Source organism: Pinus tabuliformis, chromosome 4_1 (genome assembly GCF_031772625.1).
Source record: "Pinus tabuliformis cultivar Carrire ecotype Pingquan chromosome 4_1, CPIR1, whole genome shotgun sequence".
Classification (NCBI taxonomy): Eukaryota; Viridiplantae; Streptophyta; class Pinopsida; order Pinales; family Pinaceae; genus Pinus; species Pinus tabuliformis.
In genome coordinates, this window is record NC_142303.1 from 959814999 (window position 1) to 959832149 (window position 17151).

The window sequence follows — 17151 nt, forward strand, 5'->3', positions numbered from 1 at the left end:
CCCCATGCATAGAAACTAACTCGTCAGAGGGCGAATAGATAACCCAAGCTTCGGAAGAGATATTCCATGTACTACGACAAGCACCATCAGCAAATCCAATGTACGTTTGGAGAGGCGTCGACATCTGCAATATCAAGAGTAAAACCAAGATAAGCCAGAATAACGACGAAAAACACACTCTCTAAGCTAAGCACACTGTCTATACTAACAAACACACCAGCTAGAAAGAAAAACTAACCTAACTAAATCTCCATACCCATCATTTAAGCATAATACCTCTTTAGGTAAAGTCCATTTCTGGGCTTACCCAAAGAGTCCCCATCAAAATCTACCAGCTCATAGGCCCCTTTTGCTAGCTTTCGCTTGATAATGTAGGGCCCATGCCACATAGGAACGAATTTACCAGCACCTAATTTATCATTAGCTTGATCATATAATAGCACTAGGTCTCCTTCCAAAAAATTATGAGGGGTCACGTTGCGATCATACTGAGCTTTCATCCTTTTTGCGTGAGTCTCGATTGCCAATGCAGCGTCACGTCGAGTCTCATCTAATTTAGCTAAGTATAATAGACGCTTCTCCTCTTCGGAAGTAGCTAGAAGTAATTCGACAGCCATTTGAAGTGATGGGATTTCGCATTCAATGGGCAACACTGCTTCCAAACCATAAACTAGTTGGAAAGGAGTGAACCCTATTGATGTTTTCACTGAGTATGGCTGCAGTGTTTCCCATTGAATGCGAAATCCCATCACTTCAAATGGCTGTTGAATTACTTCCAGCTACTTCCGAAGAGGAGAAGCGTCTATTATACTTAGCTAAATTAGATGAGACTCGACGTGACGCTGCATTGGCAATCGAGACTCACGCAAAAAGGATGAAAGCTCAGTATGATCGCAACGTGACCCCTCGTAACTCAGTGAAAACATCAACAGGGTTCACATGTATTATGTCGATTCAGTGTTGGAGATCGCTTGGTTCTCCTTCGCTGAACCAATCCCCGACTATTCTTAAGGCCTTTGATGGCCGTGGGTTCCATCCGTTTGGTATTTTACAGGATTTGCCTATAGGGGTTGAAGGAAAAACCGTTAGTCTAGATGTGGAGGTGGTTGATGCCCCTCTAGACTACAACCTCCTTTTGGGTCGAAGTTGGTCTTACGCTATGACAGCGGTCGTTTCATCGGTCTTCAGAGTCATAAATTTTCCACATAATGGCAAGATCGTGACAATAGACCAGCTGGCTTATTTTTCATCCGACCCAGCCTCTTCAGAGAGTATCCAGCATGTCGGTAAAACGACTATCCCTTATAAGGATGTTGCCGTAGGATTAGTTAAAGATTCTGGTTTACTGGGAACTTTTCCTTTTCCTCCGATCAACGCAGACCCTTCATTCGCATCCATTCATATGATTACTTCAGACACTATTATTTACGATGATCCTTGGATTGTCCCATCTGAATCTGAGATAGACTCATTCGGTAGTGCAATGCCTTTGATTCCATATGAAATTGCTTATGAAGCCGTGCAGTCTTTTTCCGAACCAAGTTCAACCCAAATCGACCAAATGAATGTGGTCCGTGAGGAATCCCTTTTCACGTCATCCTCGGAGTTAATAACGTTTCCCGAAGTTGTGTCATCTGACGAACAACTTTGTGAAATCCTGTGCATCGACGATTTACCATGGGAAGATCTCCATCATAGATCTTTGTTTTTACCTAAGGATGATCATTTTGAAAATGATTTCTCATCAATCTTTACAGCTGAATATGTCAAAGACGCTCAGAGTCCAATGAAACATCCTGATTCAGAGCTGAATTTGGGAAACGTTTCTCGCACTATTCCCATTGACATTTCAGTGAAGCCCGGAATTGTTGAACACATTCATATAGGTGCCTCATGTTCAGATGACGAAATTCAAACATACAAGGCCCTATTTCAAGAAATCCGTGACGTGTTTGCCTGGTCCTATGAGGAAATGCCAGGAATTGATCCCTCCATTGTTGTTCATGAGATCAAGACTTACCTGGATGCTAAACCCGTTCGGCAACATCTGCGCCAGATCCACCCTCGGAAAGCGGCTACAATTAAAGCAGAAGTTGAGAAGCTGTTGAAATCAGGTTTCATTTATCCGATCCCCTTAACGGATTGGGTATCGAATATTGTTCCGGTTAATAAAAAATAGGGAACAATAATAATATGTATCGACTATAGGGATATCAATCGTGCTTGTCCTAAGGACAACTATCCCACGCCCTATATCGATCAAATAATTGATGATTGTGCCGGCAGTGAAATATTTTCCTTTATGGATGGTTTTTCCGGTTACAACCAAATCAATATTCTACCTGCCGATCAACCAAAAACGGCTTTCATTTGTCCATGGGGGACATTTGCTTATTGCAAATTACCTTTTGGGCTTAAGAATGTCGGAGCCACTTTTCAAAGGGCGATGTCTTATGCATTTCATGACATCAAGCACATTGTGCAACCGTATCTCGATGATTTGCCCGCTCACTCCTTACGTCGAGCTGATCACCTTGTCCATTTACAAGCAATTTTTATGAGGTGTAGGCATTATCGTATACGGTTGAACCCACACAAATGTGTATTCTGCATCGAAGTGGGACGATTGCTGGGATTTGTAGTTTCAAAAGTTGACATTCGCATCAATCCCTCGAAGGTTGAAGCTATCATCAAATTGCCTCCTCCTTCGAGTTTGCACCAACTCCAAAGTTTGCAAGGGAAAGCAAACTTTTTACGCCGATTCATTCCTAACTACGTCGAGATTACCAAGGGTTTTACCCGGTTGTTGAAACAAAATGCTCAATTTTCTTGGGATGAGATAGCTCAAAAATCTTTTGATGCGCTAAAGCACGCGTTAACCCATGCACCGTTGCTGCATCCTCCCAACTACAACCAGGATTACTTTTTGTACCTCGCCGCCGCTCATTCCACCATTGGAATGGTCTTAGTACAGGAAGATGAATTTGAAACGGAACATGTGATATATTATCTTAGTAGGACATAAATCCCACTGAGCTAAAATATTCGCATGTGGAGAAATTGGCCCTGGCAGCTGTTCAGGCTGTCCAGCGTTTTCGTCATTACATTCTTCTCCGTAAAACTACAGTCATTTCGGATTGCAACCCTATGATTTACATTTTGACTAAACAATTGCTAGGGGGCAAGTACTCTAAATGGATTGTTATCTTGTAAGAGTTCGACTTGGAGTTTGAAAAATCTAAGTCTAAGAAATCTTTAGTTTTTGCGGAATTGATATGTGACTTCCCGCGTGCTGACACGGAAACTGTGGAAGAGGAACCCATTGCGGATGAATCTCTATTTCTCATCAGCACTTTAGATCCGTGGTATGGGGATATAATTGTCTATCTCCAAACCCAATCCTTTCGGCCCGAAGCTTCAAAGTCGGAACGCCGGAAAATTCGATTCCAGTCCCAACAGTACAAAATTATTGGAGATACTCTTTATCGTCGTGGGGCAGATTTGGTTTTTCGTCGTTGCTTAACTCATGAAGAGGCAGAAAGGGTTATGAATGACTGTCATTCTGGAGCGTGTGGCGGTCATATGTCTGGGTATGCTACAGCTCAGAAGGTGTTGCGTGCTGGCTACTTCTGGCCGTCCATGTTTAAAGATTGTATCATTGCGGTCCGAAAATGCCACAACTGTCAAGTGTTTGATTGCAAGATGCGCGCACCACCTGCTCCTCTCCACCCTATAATTACCGTTGGTCCTTTCGCTAAATGGGGTATTGACTTTATTACATGTAACCCTCACTCGGCCGGGGGGCATGCGTATATCATCCTTTCGGTTGATTATTTTACTAAGTGGGCCGAGGCGATGCCTACATTTGAGGCTGACGGCAAGACAGCTGCGATTTTCATATTCAATCATATTATTGCTAGGTTTGGTGTCTCACAAGCGATAATCACTGACCATGGGCGCCATTTTCGAAACATTATGATGACAGAACTTACAAGCCAGCTTGGTTTGCGTCATGATAGTTCTACTCCTTATTATCCCCAAGCAAACGGTTTGGTTGAGTCCATCAACAAAGTTCTAGTTATCATGATCCGACAAATCATTGGTATTCATCGGTCGAATTGGCACAACATGTTATTTTCAGCGCTTTGGGCGTACCGAACCTCAGTGAAAACATCAACAGGGTTCACTCCTTGGTCTGCGAAACCAGAGATTCTGGGTTCGATCCCCAGCGGATTCGCCATTTTGTCATGCGAAAAGAGTCGTTAGTGCGGACAAAACCGACCTCCCTAGAAGCAAAATCTTTCTAGTGACAAACAAGACAAATAAAGCTACCTTTCTCTAAACATGCATTGCAAATACAAGTAATCAGGGGATCTTTAACATACCAGTGACTGACAGTGAAATACAAAAATATCTTTTGAAGGAAAGTTTGCTTTGGTAGCATTTGTGTCTTTGAAAGAAAAAGGAATTTTCGTGAAGTGATTAGTGGTCATGTGTCGTATGTTTTGAAAAGATAAAGAGTTTGTTTCTTTGTTTTTCATTGCCAAGAAAGTTGTTTTATATCAATTTTGCATTCTCCAACTCTCTTAGCTAGGGAATTCATTGAAAAAGGAAAAATTAGTATAAATCATCCTAAGTGCATCTTTTTAGTGGATTTCGGTCGAGTCTACACACCACCAGTTTCATCTCCACTACCTTTTGTCTTAACCTCAGTATACGCATGCCCCCCCGGTGGAGTATATTTTCAGCGCTTTGGGCGTACCGAACCTCAGTGAAAACATCAACAGGGTTCACTCCTTGGTCTGCGAAACCAGAGATTCTGGGTTCGATCCCCAGTGGATTCGCCATTTTGTCATGCGGAAAGAGTCGTTAGTGCGGACACAACCGACCTCCCTAGAAGCAAAAGCTTTCTAGTGACAAACAAGACAAATAAAGCTACCTTTCTCTAAACATGCATTGCAAATACAAGTAATCAGGGGATCTTTAACATACCTTTAGTCCAACGCTTTGTAGTATTCCAGCCTCACTGATCCGGATGAGCTCCTCCTTCTCTTCGAAACCCGCATTCACTAACAAGCCAAAAGATTAAATAGCACCTGATAAACCATAAAACAATACATATCTATCATATAGACCAAGGAGTATATGAAACAAACCATGAATAACAATCTGTTGAGAAAAATAAGTTCATTTGCATTAAAAGGTAACAAAAGGAACCATTACAACCTGAGCCTTGGTGTTGTGCAAGTCCCTCCTAGGGTCCAGCAAGAGTTTTCCTTTACTTTGATCAGCTCACCCACTCTCAAATAAGGCTAGGAAAGGATGGGAATCTCTCCTCTCAAGCTTTACAAGAGATTCCTAATTCCAGCAGCATCTACCCTTAGGAATGTTCAGCTTTCAACCTCCCTCCCTTTGGCCCAATGCCTGTATTTATAGTGCTCTAGAGGAAGTTATTCAGGTCCACCATCAATGGGATAAGCCCCTCTTTGGATGGGATAGCTCCCCTCTTGATGGGATAAGTTCCTCTTTGGTAGGGATACATGAACCATCTGGAGGCGCTTCATACACGTCAAACAAGCTTCTAGAAGGCTCTAGAAATGACCACAAGTAACTTTTTGGGAGTGAAACTTGCGCCTTTTGACCTTTACAGGAGTACGCACCCATTGCTTTACATACAGAGCGTACAAGTACGCAGGTATTGTGAACTTGGAGTGCGTACACGTAGGTAAGGCTAAGAGAAACTGCGTACCCAGAGATATATAGATTTTTAATGACTTTCTCTCTTTCTTGAAGTTTGACATGGAGAGCAGAGGTATGAGGCTTGCCAAGGAGGATAGTATGACAGTTGATGGAGCCATACTAACTGCAAATAGTCATGGTGACAAATTTTAGTGTAACAAGGAAGATAACAACATTCCACTCAACCACCCAAGATAGTCCCAGTTGACAGGGAGAAACTATGTACATAGTTACTAAGATATGTAATTTTGTTAAATTTAATTATTGTATTAGATTTTTTCTTGGTAGGAGGTTACTCAAATAGGCTATTGAACATTGATATATATTTTATGAATTATCAATATAAATAGCATATTATGCATGTTCTCTATTGTTATCTCTATATTTAATTTTCCATAACTAATTTTTTTGGATAATTACCTGATCACTGCTATTTCTACTAGTTATGTATATTAGCTCATAAGAGAGTTGTCATAAAATTTAAATTACTTTACATACCAATTTTGGCTCAATCTCTTACACAATATGTGCAAATTGACCATGTGCAAGGACTTCAACAAACACATTCTAGTAGTATCATGGCATATGGCCTCAAATGGTTCCTAACAAAGCTAACCATGTAGTGCCCAATGACCCACTTAGGTTTATATACTTCACGTTGACAAAGGGTCCATATGTAGGGCTTATGATAGTGGTCCATTTCCCTATTCCTGGAATATGAGCCTTAAAATCATTGTTTTGGTTGTATGTTTATGGTTTTTGGCCATGGATAATTTGTTAGGCCAATAATAATTTACTTATCACTACAAACAACTGAAATCATGCCCATTTTCACTCATGGAGCAATGATTCTATCTTGTTTCTTTTTATGGTGGTTTGGATATTTATAGATTTCCAATGAGCTTGATAGGTAATTATGAATGCCTAAGACCCTTGAGTGCCATACTTTTTTGTGCCTAAACTCATAATTTCAACCTTTTTCCACTTTTAAAACAATGGTTTTTTATTTAGGCTTGTGTCGTGCAATATGGCCTACTCAATTGAATCATCAATGGTGTGCCAAATCTTATAATGGAAACCACTTCTTATTTTTCAGAGAACTAGGGAATTAAATAGGTTGAGAAGCTAAAAATTCCATGAAGAGGTGGTTTCTGAAGGCATTGTTACAATACTTAAAGACAAGTGAGCATATATCATCATACGAAGGAAATACAAAGAACCAAAGAACTTTCCAAAGCAAATTGTGATAGATTGATCCATAAGGCTATATCTATATATATGTGTGTGTGTGTGTGTTGTGTTTGTATAAATATAGCACTAAAGTGTAACTAACTTCTTGAAGTAATAAAGGCATGGTCCACTTTGATTGGTCAATCCTTGTAATGAATTCCTTGAATTTTTCGTTGATCTACACACTAGATAATTCTTGTGGTTGACCTATTCAACTAGTTGAACGTCGTATTGACTGGTCTCCATTTGATTACTTAGTTGAATGTCCTAATTGAATATTGACTATTGGATAAAAACCTCTAGAATATATAATGAGGCAAAGAATTTTTTGTTCCAACATGCCCATCAATGCAACACTTTGGATATTGAGGAGTTTGAGTTATTTCTATACACCGCATCATAATTAGAAACTTTCTAAAGCATAACTCTAGTTTGATTTTTCACAAAATTAGCTTTGTAAATGGATTTGTAAAGATATCAACACTTTGATCATTTGTCCTATAATAAATAAGATAAATAACATTATCTTGTACCAATTGCCTCAAATAATGAGTGTGAATCTCCACATGATTCATCTTATTATGAATAATAGAAATTTTAGCACCCTTCATCACACTTTAATTATCAAAATACACTATAGCCAATCCCTTTAGTGGAAATTTGAGTTCAACTATGAGACTTTGAATCTTTATTGCCTCAATGAAAACATTAGCCACACCATGATATTTATCTTCTATGGTTGAAGGAGAGACCACGCTTTACTTCTTACAAGACCAAACTATGGGTTGATAACCAAGATGAAACACACATGTATGTAGAATTCCGATCATCTCCATCTCCATCCCGATTTGGGATGATGTAGTCGATTACTTGGTTCATATTACCATGAAAATACGTTATACAAAGCAAATCAATTCCATTGATATAATGAACATTTATCTTTACTACTTTCAAGTGAGTTTCTCCTGAATCCGATATGAAATGAGAAACTACACTAATAAAAAAGGAAATATTCGGTTGACTATGAGTTAGATAGATATGGAAATTGATAATATAACAATAGACGACAACATCAACTTTTAGATAATCATATCTTTAGGAAACTTCACTCTCAAATATGTTTATGGGGGGAATGTCCCACCAAACAATAAAATGGATCCTACCTAAGGGAGAGGCCCAATTGGATTATCTCCTTTTTGGGATAGTTGAATCCTTCAAATTATATGGTCCAACAACCAATTTCTATGGGATTTAATGCTATGAATGGAAAAGGAACACTTGAAACCCCTCAAAACACTATTCTACAAATTATTCAATTAATGAACTATATCAACAAATAGGATTAGTCCATATATACTAAAGGACAATCAAACACAAATCTATAGAGTTGTAAAGAAAAATAAGGAAGAAATTGAGCGAACAATATTAGTCTAAATCTACTAAATGAAAACATTAGACACTTATTTTAATTTAAGAAGGAGAATTTTCTCTATGTTGACAAAAGTGAAGAAAAATAAAACTATATTGATCTAATAAATAAATATAATGCTAATCTATCATGCAAAGGAATATATACTTATATACAGTAGTTTATCAACAAGTAGATTCTTGTCACAAGAGTAATTTGACTCCATAGTTCAGAATAGTCCTTATGTGGAAACCGTGGAGTGATGTTAATTAACTAAAAATAAAAAGAAACCAATATAGTCTCTACCGTGAAAAAGAAATCTATGTCCATAGAATAGTTCCAGGAACATGTAGATCTTTGAAGCAAAGAAATAATCTAATTAAGCTAGAAAATGAAAGGAAATGAAGAAACTAATTTAGTTGCAAAAGAACATCCCATTAGGGGAATTTTGAAGTTAAAAATGGGCTTCAAAACAAAAAATATAATAACAAAATTAACTTTAAAAATTCTAGTAGGATTCAAGATGGTGATGTCATCCCCAGGGGAAAATATTTTGGAGGGAAAAGAAGAAAACTACTTTTTTATTGTATTTTCTAATTATCTCCTTGTAGGTTCACTCAAATTTCAAGAGTAGACATCCGTTGGATGAAAAATTAAGTTCCACATCCAACGAGTACCTACTTTGCATACTTCTGAGTAGATACACATAAAAAATAATTCAAAATACATCAAAAAGTGTGTTCAGGATCTAAAATAATTCAAAATACATGAAAAAGTGTGTTCAGGTACTAAAAGAATTCAAAATACATGAAAAAGTGTGTTCAACATGCCTTTTTCATGCACTTTAATTTCTTTTTAATGTGGATCTACTCAAAAGTATGTAGAGTGGGTACTTGTTGTATGCATAATTTAATTCTGCATGTAACATGGGGCTACTCGGCTACTCTTGAAATTTGAGTGAACCTACAAGGAGATAAATCAAAAATACGATAAAATAATTAGTTTCCTTTCTTTTTCTTTAAAAATTCATATCTATTTTTATCGATTTTTCTATCATTTATCGCACATGTGATTCAAGATATATAGAATCTTCTTAGAGACAGTCTCTGGGTTGAAGGGATACCAGTGCCTAGGACATCTTAGAGAGTGCTTATCATATTTGTCTTAAAGACTTGCAACACTATAGTTTGTCACAGGAAAGTCAAATTGGATTGATTCAAAAAAATTCATAAAGATACAATATATGAAGTAGCTTGTACCAAGAGTGCTCAAGAAATAATCTTCAACTCACATGTGGCAAAATCGGATTAGGAATGTGCATCAATTTAATTGTTGAAACATATGTAATGGGGGAAGATAGTAGAAGAGGAGTCCATCATATGAAACTTAAGGTCTAAGAATTCTATATCTTAGGACTCAGAGAGAAATGAGAGAGGATAATATCTATGGAAAGAAGAGATACATGGAGCATTGTTTAAATATTTTATTCCTACAACGATGCATGCATTGTCCACCAATGTTTTATTTAAATGAATTTGAATATGAAGGAAATACATCTAGATGCTACTTAACATGTAATCTGAGAAGAACATTTAACACATATGATAATAGAGAGAGAGAAGAACATATTGCAAATCTAATAGGTTGGAATCACCTGAAACTTTGTATTAATCTCTTGAGAAAAAACCAACATACAAGGAGATTTAGACATGCCTTTAGGAAACCAGGAAAAGGTCTTGTAAGAGAGAAGTCTTTCCCAAAAATTTTGAACTTTTATTAAGTGTTTCTTCCCTCCTTTTATAAGGAGAGGGAGAGCTTGAAAATCAGTTACCAAAATATCCTAGCTTGAGCTCTAGCTATCCGATTGACTAGCTGTCTCGGCGTGGCAAGGCTTGGTCACCTGAATCATTGCAACATAATGGTTCTTTTCTTTAAAATACAATTAAAAAATAATAACATAAACAACAAAATTAAAAAAAAACATGTGAAAACTGAATGATGATCATATCAAAATATCTCCATGTCACTTCATGTGATGGCCTTTGTACAAGCGATGTCTCTGCCACATTATTCCTTTTCCATTACTCAGTCGATTCCCTATCACTTTCCGCCTGAACTAAATGAACTTCCCACTTTCCAGAGTTGGGATCATTTAACAATGATGGCCTCTGTGTTGCTCGAGATTCATAGCTTCCGACTCATCCATCCCTCTAAACTCCCTATATCATGTTATTGTAGCCCAATATGCCTTAAAGTGTCGCCACAGTGCAATATTGGAGGAAGTCCCATATCACAAACTTCATAGTGGTGCAGAATTCAAATTCATCAATTGTTGATCTTTGATATGACAAGCTCCTTGGTGATTGGACCTTCTTGCATTTCTCTCCATAATACCAAGGGTCGTGACTAGGTGCTTAGCCTTAAGCTACTAAGGCCTTTTGTTCCTGCCTGGGGGCTATTTTTCCTTAGTAACGTGCTTTGTGCCCTAGCCCCATGCCCTTGGTTCTTTGGCTCTTCTCGTGATCGTGGGCCAACACTTATATTAGAGCCCCCTTATCAGTGATTTTCAAGTGACCACTTTTGAAAAATGCTGATATCCATCTACCTCTGGTATGTAATGTGTGATGTGATGTCATCCTTTCCATGTGGAACTTTCTGAGTGGTGACACGTGTCACCCTTTTTTGGCCTCTTATGACCCCTAAAAATGTTGAATATGTCTGTCACGTGTCCCTTGTAAATCCATGTCATGATGATGTTAGCCGCCATGTAGCTTATCAGAACCAATCACTGTTCAACGTGTGCCCCTTATCGAAACCAATCTCTGTTCACGACGTGTCCCTTATCAAAACCAATCTCTGTTCACCACATGTCCCTTATCGTAACCAATATTACATTGTGACACGTCCAGTTAGAGGAGAGAGAAAAGGCCCGAACCTACTCTAGTTTTTTGCTAAAATCCTTTGTTAATTCATCTTCGGTCTTTCCTGATGCTTGAACACTAAAGGCACAATCTCACGATTTAACACTATTGGCATGCACCGATCACAAATTTGTTAGGGTTGACATTTTGAAAACATCGATCACCGATATGTGATATGGCTTGGACTTGCCAACTACCGATAGTCGATTTGACCTTGTGCCTTTCCTCCAATATGCAATCGCTAACATGCCATGAACCTTCGATATTACAATCTCTGATATTCTGACATGCCTTCACAAGGCTTCAATCCTTGAAACTTCAAGAGACCATAACTTGTGATCCAAGAGCCCATTTTTGCACTTCCACATACCGTTGGAAAGATGGTTCAAATAACTTTCCAATGGAGAGGTGCCAATTTGGATTTGAGTGCTTTTATGTCTTGTAAAATGGATGCCAACCTCTCTGCTCTTCTGCACTCTTTTGACAACTGAAAACAATTTTTTTAGAAGGTGACAACATTGGCTCCAACTCGGGATAGTGCCTTTCTAGCAAGGTGCTGAGAACTTGCAGACTAGCAGCCTTCTATTCATTGGGAATGGAGTCATTTTATTCAAGTATATGAAAAATAAAAACATAAACATAAAGAACTAAAAGTATCACTGATATTTTACAATGTCTCACCAATATGTACAATGGGTGAGAACTGAACCTCTTAATTCTGGAAATAAATCTTGAGGAATTTCCCATTTATAGGCAGCTCAAGCATTTCACCCTCCAAGTTCTCCAACATAAAAGTATTGTTTCCTTTATTTGCAGCAACCTTTAAGGGTCCAAATCATAAGGGATAAAATTTACCATGTTTTCCTTTGTCTTCTCTTCTCATATCCCACCTCAAAACTAGATCTCCTAGTTGGAGAGGCCTGCCTTTAGCTTTCTTATCAAACAAGGATTTCATTCTTTGGTGGTATTTGTCTAACCTGTGATTTACCTATTCTCTGGCCTCTTGGAGCTCCACTAATTTATTTATCCTTTTAGTCAAGGAGTTGGGTTCTTTTGCCACATCTTATAACATCTTAGCAACTGACATAGCAAGCTATATAGGGAATACAACTACTTTTCCATATACCAAATCGAAAGCTGATTTACCCGTAGATATTTTTGGAGTGCCCCTTTTTTCCCATAGTGAAAATTTTAGTTGAGAATCCTAGTTTCTCTAGCTTTCTACAATTTTTTTCTTCAGGATATTCACCACCGTTTTGTTGGAAGACTCAACCAACCCATTTCCTTTAGGATAGTAGGTAGTCGAGTGGCCAATTGTGATGTTAAATTTCTGACAAAAGGTGCTAAATTTTGCAAATTTAAAATCCTATGCATTATTTGTCACAATCTTCATATGACATCCAAACTTGGCCAAGATATTCTCCTCCAAAATTTTTATTACCACAGTGTTAGTTGCATTACTAGCTGGGATTTCTTCTGCCCACTTAGTGAAATAGTCTATGGTTGTGAGGATCCACTTGTGCTAGTTGCTAGAAGGGGGATGTATCTCTCAGATAAAATCCAATGCCCATTGCCTGAAGGGTTCTTCTACACAAACAAGGATCAAGGGGAGTGGAGCTAATTTCTTCTTTTCAACAAACACTTGACATTGTTGATAGGACCTAACATAAGGGTGAACATCTCGAAATAGTTTGGGCCAATAGAACCTTGATTTCAATAACTTATGCACACTGGTATTCTAGTTATAGTGCCCCCCACAAATACCTCTATGTAACTCATACATCACCCTTTGTGTTTTTGTCTCAACCAAACACAACAGTAGAATTCCCACCAGGTCTTTCCAGTATAGTTTCCCATTGGATATAACGAACTTCTGGGATTAGGCCCTTAATTCTCTGTATTTGGACTTTTCCACATGTTCATGAGCTCCCTATTTAATAGGTCCTAAAACCACATCATTGGACTTGAATAACCTCTCCAAAGGAGCTATACCCCATGGAATGGCATTTCCCTTCAGCTGCAAAACTCCATGTCTTGCAATATTTTCCTCCCATGTTGTTGGTTGTTATTCTGTCACTTCTTATTCTTCTTGGTCAATCACAGAGTTTGAGAATTCCCCAATGAATTCCATGAAGCACTTGATTTTTTAATCGTCTTTGAACAACTGATAGTGTTTCATATTGTCAAGGATTGAGGGTCTGTACCTAACCTCAATTTCATACTTGAGCAGTGGATTTTGTGGTGGCTTGAAGTTGCTGGAAACTATAGCTAAATAATTGGCCATTCAATTTCCTTCCCTAGGAAAAAATTGGACATTAAAAGATGAGAAGAAATTTTTGATTAAGTCCCAAACCTCATTTCTGTAAGCCCTCAACCAGGGGTGCTTGGTTTGGCATTGGTCCTTGATTTTCTTCACTACCAGTTCTAAGTCTCCAAATACAATCAGACAGTCGATGTTTAGATTCTTTGCTACTGCAAGAATAATAACAATGCCTCATTCTCTACCATATTTTTGGTTGCTTCAAATTCTAATTTGAAAGAGAGGGGAATCAAGCTACCCTCTAGAGATATCAACAATACCCCTACTCCATTTCCTTCTTTAGAGTTTTCACCATCAAAATACAACTTCTAGACTTTGCTACAATCTTTGAGTTGTTTATCTGATTTGATTGGGGGTTGTACCTATGTTTCTTCTAGAATAAATTCATCTTCTTCTAGCACGAAGTAGGAGATATCCCTTTCTATCCCATACACAAGAGAATTATTTGGGAAATCAACTCTTGTGATTTTTTTAACAAATCTGGATTCTTGTACAGTCTCCTTTCCTCCCCACTAAATATAGGAATGGTAACATAAGTAAGATCCAGCTTGATGGAACCTCCAATATTTGATCCCCAAGACCTAGACAAAAGCATACCAAACCTCGCAAGGATATCATCAACTACAATGTCCATCACCACACTTTTCACTGGGATCTGGGCCAAATTCACCACCAGGTCCTTGATCATCCCCAAGCACTTGACCCTCTTAGAGTAAAAAGAATAGAGATCTTTATATGGTCTGGTTATCTCTAGACCCAGTTGTTCCATCATTGATAGTGGCATCAAATTATGAGAATCTCATGATTCCAACATGAAATTATGGAGCAAGAGGTCATGTACTACTAGAGTAACATAAAAAGGTGGAGTGGAGGGATCTTCTTCTTCAACATGAGGTCCAAAGACAACCATTAGCCTTTCTTCTTGGAGGTTTAAACTGTCAAGTGGTTGGATTGAAGAAGAAGGAAACATAAACTGAGAGACTTGGGCCTTGTAGCTGGGATGTTTCAAGAGCTCAGACAATCAGACTGTGATCTTGACTTTCTCAATCTCTTTTTGAAGGTTAAAGACGATAGGGCATTTTTCTGCAGTGCTAATTTCTACATGCTCCTTTTCTTTTTCATGGATGGGTCTAGTAGGGGGAGGTGATTTACCTTCTTTTAGGAATTTAGGCTTATATAAGTTCGGATCTGAGGACTCTTTTTTCCTTTAAATAATTGGATCTAGAGGCCCTTCCCCCTTGTCAGCTGGCTTAGGAGGCTCATGGGAGGAACTTCCTTCATTTTGATCTTGTCCTCTTGATCTCTTTCTAGATGATGATAGATCATATTTCTTGTGTAGTTCAGCTTACATGAAATCAACAAACCTCTTGCAGTAATCATCGATCTCGTCATCATTTAGTGTTGCATCAAGATCCTCCTTCTCTTCCTCATATTTTCTAAGTTCTTGTCCTTCATCGAAGAAATAGGAATAAAAGTTCCCCTTAACATCGTTTGTATCTGGTATCTATTCCTCTAGATCATCTTCTAAATAAAATGGAGGATGAATGTGGTATTGTTGCTCTTTCCTATCACTTTGCATTAATTGTAGGGGAGGTCTTCTGTGTTGGGGATTGAAACCCCAATTGGTAGCCGGAAAGTTCTGTCATTGAAGGCTTTTATTTTCCAGCTCCATTTTTTGTCAGTTTATCTGATAAGTTATTTATCAACTTATACATCTCCTCTATCCTCTATTCTTGGGACTCTCTCCCACTTGAGGAAGTTTCCTCCTCTTTTCCCTTTTTCTTCTCTCTGGGATCAAATCTACCTCTTGACTTCTCGGTTGAGGTAAAATTTCTTCTACCTCGAGAGCATCAGTTTGAATTTGGTCTAAGGAACATGACTTCCTCTCTCTGAGTGTGAAGCCAAACTCTGGTTCAAAGGCCCCAACAAAAACTACTCGGGCAACGATCTGTGGAGGTTTAATCTCAACAAATAGATTATTGTACAACTGATTAAACCTTTTTATAGAATATGAGATATCTTCACCAGATTTCTTGTTTATAGAATTGTACTCAGTAAGAATGTATCCATGATCTCTCCTCTCTCCCCATTTCTTCCCAAGTGGAAATCGAAGCATTAGGAAAATATTTGAACCATTTCTTGACTTCCCCATCCAAATATTGGACTAAAAGCCTCATCACTACATCCTTGTGCTTGACATTCAAATTTTCTACAAAGACATAAAAAAATTGTATGTGTATCTGTGTCGATATGTCAACTTCTTCATTGAACCTGGGCAGGAGCTTGAGATAGTCCCGAGGCATAGAATTTAAAGGTTGAGGCAGGTTTAAGGGAACATATTTTTTCAAAAAGAAACCTGGGACAACCATCTAGGTCGGAGGTGGTGGTACTTGAATTATTATAGGTTCCTGAGGTATGACCAATGGTAAGACAACTGAGTAACAATGGAATGAGAAATTGTTCACATTGTGGGTAGTGCTTCTTTGGATTTTATATTTTATCTCCTCAATTTCTTCTTTGACCTCTAGGGATGCAGTAATGATCATATGACCACTTTTTAGAGGATATACTAGAACTCTAGGAGGAAATTTAAAACAATGAATTACAACCTTCTATGAACTGGATGGAGATGTTTCAAGAAATGAAGAGACAATAACATCAGTGTTTGGAGTCTTTTCTTTCCAAATCCTTCTGAATATTATTCTTTCTAGGTCATATATAGATGATGCTTTTTTTTAAGAGTTACCAGAGTGAGTATGGGGCCTATTATAAGCCAGAATGATTGGATAAAATTATAGACGGGTGGAGTCACCAAGGTGTTTATAAATTAATTCAGACAGTGGAGTTGCCAAGGTGAGGGATATTCAACCCACACTTCTCTTTCTCACCTAACATAGGAAATGCAGAGATTTGTCATACCTAGGGGAAAAAATTTCTAATCTGTTCCTCAGAAACGACACCAAAAAGATGCTTCCGCTTTTTCTATCACCTATTGCACAAGTGCTTCAGGAGATATGGAAGCTTCCTAGATATAGTCTCTGGGTTGAAGAGATACCAGTGCCTATAACATCTTAGAGAGTGCTTGTCAGAATTGTCTTAAAGACTTGAAACACTATAGTTTGTCATAGGAAAGTCAAATCAAATTGATTCAAAACCATTCATAAAGATACAATATATGAAGTAGCTTGTACACAAGAGTACTCAGGAAATAGTCTTCTACTCATAGGTGGCCAAATCATATTATGAATGTGCAACAATTTAATTGTTGAAACATAGGTAATGGGAGAAGAAAATAGAAGAGGATTCCATCATATAAAGCTTAAGGTCTAAGAATTTTATATCTCAGAACTTAGAGAGAAATGAGAGAGGATAATATCTATGGAATGTTGAGATACATGGAGTTTTTTTTTAATATTTAATTCCTACAATGCAGGCATTATCCACAAATGTTTTGATTTAAATGAATCTGCATCTGAAGGAAATACATATAGATACTACTTAACATGTAATCTAAGAATCATATTTGACACATA